Source organism: Macadamia integrifolia, chromosome 2 (assembly GCF_013358625.1).
Source record: "Macadamia integrifolia cultivar HAES 741 chromosome 2, SCU_Mint_v3, whole genome shotgun sequence".
NCBI lineage: Eukaryota > Viridiplantae > Streptophyta > Magnoliopsida > Proteales > Proteaceae > Macadamia > Macadamia integrifolia.
The window spans coordinates 22524134-22529683 of record NC_056558.1 but is presented as its reverse complement, the minus strand read 5'-3'; positions in this window follow the sequence as shown (position 1 = coordinate 22529683).

Sequence of the window (5550 nt, the reverse complement as noted above, 5' to 3'; positions counted from 1 at the left end):
AGAGTTTAGTCATCTTTGATCTTTCGTTCCACTTCTTTCAGTTGAGTCATTTTTTGTGAACATAATAATGTGTTATATTGAAATTAAGTTGGAGTATATGGTTCCTTTCTTTTGTCACATATGTAATTCTTCTGTTCAAAATCCAAGCTTGGACTATTAGATTCTGTCTGAATCAAGAACTGGGTCAGGTCTAGATTGTGCAATTTGAACAATGTAAGATGGCTTGTTCCTCTTTTTGGACTATGAAATTGTTTTAAACAGGAACTTAATTGTATTGGGTTCATGTTTTTTTGCTTGTCAAAGAGAATTTCTGTTTGAAAATTTCATTATATAAGCACTCAAATGCGATCTTCCCGCGAGATCTGGCAAAAAATGAGATGAAATTGCCAGTATAATAGAAGTTTAACTTACAAGTCAAGCATCAGTTTAGTTGGTTTGTGTTGTAAGTTATGATTTCTAGGTTCAGACCCTCAGAACTTAAAAAAATGTACTCTTGACAACTCATAAAATAGCAACAATATTATTAAGTCCAAAAAATATGTTAAACTGATGTTTTACCATTAGTTCTCCTGAGATAAGGTCTAACAGAGCTAAACAGAGTCATCACTGATACTGAAATTAGTAGTTTAGACACAAAAATTAGGTCTTTTCTCAAAATCATCTGATCATACTATTTTTTTATGTGCTCAATATTTTGATCTATTGGTCCTGATCACTGTTAGCAAAAACGCGTTTAAAATATGTTCTCGTTTTTTTACTGTTTAAAACACGTTTTTCCATATGCTTCTCAAAAATACTGAATAAAACTGCAAACGACAACCATTTCCGTTCTAAACACGTTTTAAACGTGTTTAAACATGTTCCCCTTTTTTGGCCTTTTTTAAGACTTAACTTGTGGAACATAATGTCTACTTAATTAACCATATCTTTCTCTCCCGAACTCTGATCCACATGATTCTTTCGCCGACTTGAAGCTAATTCAATGACCTATATTTTTCATGATATCACCTTCAACTCAGTATCAATATATGGACCCTAAAATTGAGATACAAACTGATGCATTTGCATCTGTTGTCACCTTCAACAGAGACAATATGTTCTGTTTAACACCCCCCTCAAAAACCCCTGGTAACACTATTTTCGGAGATCGAGTTTTCCTTGAGGTGAAGGAGGAATTCCTTCACCAATGTCTATCATTGCAGTGGTAGGGTGCCTAGGAACAATAAGGGGCATATAGGACTTTCAAATAGTAGGAAAAGTAACAATGACGACAAGATTTTAAGTGAACCCTTCTCCACAGGTGAAGAAAATTTCTCCAATTTTCAGTTCATTGCTCCTTCATATCTAACTGGTTCAACAATCTCTCTCTCTAAATAATATGTTTTTCTATGTCCTTATTAAGATTTGAAACAGATCTTTCCTAATATGTATAATTCTTTTTTTTTTTTAATAATTTGATTTTACCAACATTGTTCAATACAATAATCTACTAGTATTGAATATGACCTAGTGAGGGGGAATGCAAATGTTACTCATGATTACCATAAGAAAAAGACATTGTGAAGTTTGAATGTGACAATCAGTCGGCGAAAAGATTCAGGCTGTCACACCCCGTTCACACTGAACCGGGCCAGTGACCGGGTTAACACCAGTTAACCCAAACCTACGAGGATCATCTGATACTGTATTCCACCACAGCATATACACAACTAATATAAGCTCATCAGATCAGCGGAAGACTAAGTTTTACCTGTGAATAATCCCATAATACTTGATACCCGAATTATGATACAATAGTTATATACATGTGGGCCCGAAGGCATGATATTTACATAATAAAAATATAATTCACATATCAAGTACATAAAGGAAACCATCAAAATAATCAGAGTACACAGCTCGGCTCGGTATCAAAGGCTAGAGCTCAGCTCGGCATCACATGGTAGAGCTCAGCTCGACCTCAGAAGTGGAGCTCAGCTCGGCATCAGAACTGCGGTCCCACAGCACAACTCTCGCACGAGCAGTCAATGCCGTGCTCTAACTCCTCAGGGGCCCACCAGTCCTCTTCAGGGAACTCGACTGTGGGATCCACCCCGTGCTCCTCAGATGTATGACCTGCAAAATCATCTAAAAAGGGGGTACCCGTGGGATGAGCTCACTAGCTCAGTAAGTGGTAAGATGGACCACACAGCAGTCCACACATCAAAACACAATCATATGCACTACATGCCATGCAATACATTTTAAATCACATCCACCTAAGCAACATTACTAAGTCTTTGGTTTAGTACTACTATAGCCACAGTGCGCGTATACTCCGGGTACGAGCCGCAAACTCCATCTCGCGATACGCCTATAGGGCTGTTGGAGAAGGCCCACCGTGAGTACTCGGAAAAGTAAAAACAATGTCGTCCACCGGCTCTCAACAGAAAAGTAAATGACTGAAATTAAAGGTGCTGACTCCAGCAATTTAAAAGCAGTACGATTGGCCCTCTTGAATGTACCACCGGGGTTGCCGACTATCCTATTGACCCATCGGGCGTTATGTCTAACCGCCACAGTGACCCGACAACCGCGACCACTGCTTCCCCCCAAATGGTAACCCAACACCTTAACCCCTGTTGGGAAGGGTCGTAGCACGGGAAGGTGAAATCCTAAACCGCATGCTCCTACATGACAATAGTACGATTGCATAGTGCCTCCCCGTCCTATACCACGGGCCACCAATGCACTTGTTTCCAAGCCGACTACGACATCTAGTCTATTAATGCATTATGCACCATGATGTCAACATTCATCACATAAGCATCTCATCACTTGGCATTTAGAAAGTAAACATAGCACACATGCATAACAATGTGAGGATGACTAATCTACGTAACATATTCATGATGGCATGACTAGACTAGATACATTTAAATGAATACAAAACAATGCCTTGAAACAAGGCCAAATGTCCTCTCCCAACTTACCTGTAGTGTACAAGGATTCTCGTTCGGTACGGGTGAGATCCGGTGCGAGAAGCGTAGGATTTGGTGAACCTAACATGATTGAGCGGGGTTAGTACTTCACCATTTTGGAATCAAAATTAATGAGATCCGATGACAAAATCATGTTTAGAACGTTAAAAGAAGGTCGCAAGTCCGATTTGGGTCCAATCGGACGTAAGAATCACATTCGGGGCCTCTCAGGTGGGTCAGACAGCCCACCTGTCTGGCCCACCGGTCTGGCCCACTAGTTTGGACCGGCAGGCAAGTTGGTCCGCTGGTTGGCCCACCAGTCTGGCCCGCCGTTTGGGCTAGAGGGCCCTGCTAAGACCGACGGGCAGGGTGGCCCGCCGGTTAGCCCGCCGATCTGGCCCGCCGATTGTGCCCGAAGGCCCTGCCGTCTCAGGTGGGTGCTCACAGGCGAGCCAGATGGCTCACCGATCTTGCCCACTGGTCTTGGCGGGAAAACTGTTGTTTCTTCCCAACTTCTTCCATTCTTTAGGGATTCAAATGGGACTTTTCCCAACCCATTCTTCACACTCTCAATGTCATATAGGATGGTTCTAACCTAGATCTAGGTTAGATTCAAGTGATGGGAAGCCATCTTACCTTCTTTGCTCAAGAACACCTTCAAACCCTCAAAATCACTTCAAACCCACAATGCTTCTCCAACATTGTCAATACCTCTTCAAATCCTTCAAGATCAACACATAAATCATCTATTAAACCTTAGATTCATCATTTCAAAGGGGATTTACAAGATCTCAAGAAACCCTACTCGAATCAAGGGTTTATGCTTGGGTATGGTGAATGTTCAAGGAACCCAACTTTGCTTACCTCTAAATGTAGATCTAGAGTTGAAGATCACTCTTCTGGCGCCGGAATGGGAAGATCAAGCTTTGGCACCGCTGAAATCCTTCTCTTCTTCCTCTTCCTTCTCTTCCTTTCTCCTTCCCTTTCTTTTCTCTCTCCTCTTTACTATCCTCACCAACGTACGAGTGTCATAAATGAAAAGAAAGGAAAATCATAAATGCTATATATATACTTCTTAAATAACTAAATAGTTCACATGGATGGGTCACTCAGGTGGGTGGGTGCGCCCACCTGTCCGCTCACCTGAGGGCCAAAACTTGGGATTTTGACAGAGTTCGGGCCTCGGCGCGAACCCCACCCTTGGCATACGATGTAGTATACGTATATATCTTAATTTACGGTTACAATACATGCTTTATCCGTACATGGCCTTATGGTAGGTGCATGTACACGGCTTGGGCACTCCCATCTCTTTTGGCACTGGCTCGGACTTGTCGAGCCAGCCGGTATTTAAGGTCACCCTTGCCATCATAGTCCATAAGGAGCCCGCTCTAACTCTCTCCGGTTCGGGTCCTGCATAGTCAAACCGGGTCAACCGTGTAATCAAACCGGGTTTAAGAAGTAGGGTATTACACAGACCGTTCTCCTTCACCCATATTCAAGGGAGAATCCCCTGTTAAAAAAAAAAAAAAAATGAGAATCCCTTGATCGGGGGATTGAGGAGTTCGGATGATATGCAAAGGCTATTGGAGAACGATCAAAATATTATGGATTTTGTACAAAAGCGGGCAGACATTTATGATCCCTAAATGGGCATACTTTTCTGTTACAAAAGAACTTTCTCCAAAATTTATTCTATTGTGGTGGAATCATAGATTCTATCTTTAGTCTTGTTCCTAAAAGATTTCATATTACTATCGTGAGATTAATTCTATAAAGGATTATCTTGCAAATCATAGTGTTACTCTGGGAGCAGACTTTTATTATGTATTATCTCCTTTCTTAATTGTAGCTGACTTTGAATGGGACGTTATCTTTAGGGTCTAGAACTTGATATAGATTTTGTTAGACTTTAGTAAGATAAATTGTTGATGTCAATCCTGAAGATGGTTAATTCTTGCTAGTTTTGTTAATGTATTTTTTCGTTCGATGCAAAGCTCGTCGTTTTTCCATGTACTTTTATATCTTATGATCAATTTTCATCACTTACCTTGTAAAAGAGGGTGGGGGAATAAAAGAGGGTGAGGGAATTTAGGAGAGTGGATCAAGTCCTCGTATGAGAATCATTCTTGTACGGGGCTGATCCGCGTAAATGGAATCTATCTAACAACTAACTCTGTGATGAATTCTATCTGTGTGGATCAGCCCTTCTCGTACGAGAACCTAATCCACGCTCGGAATTCAGAGCTCTTTGAGGACCCCCATTCCTTTCTGGGCCTCTAGATGTTCATGAAGCCATGATGGACTAGGGCCTGGCCCATATTTGCATAGCCCAAGCACATTCTAAAATGTTGAGATTGGACCAGCCAAGTGCATGGGTCGAGATAGTACCTAATTAAGCTAGGCTTGGGTTGATAGGTTCAGGCCAGCCCAAACTTTGGAGGAGCAAGTGAATAAGTAAGCTGTAAGCCCCACAATTCCATTTTGGATAATTTGGGTTTTGGGTATCAGATGGGCCATGAACTTATGGGCTTAAGACTTAATTTTCTCCCTTTTCGGTCTCGTTATCTTCCCCTCTGCTCCCTTCCCA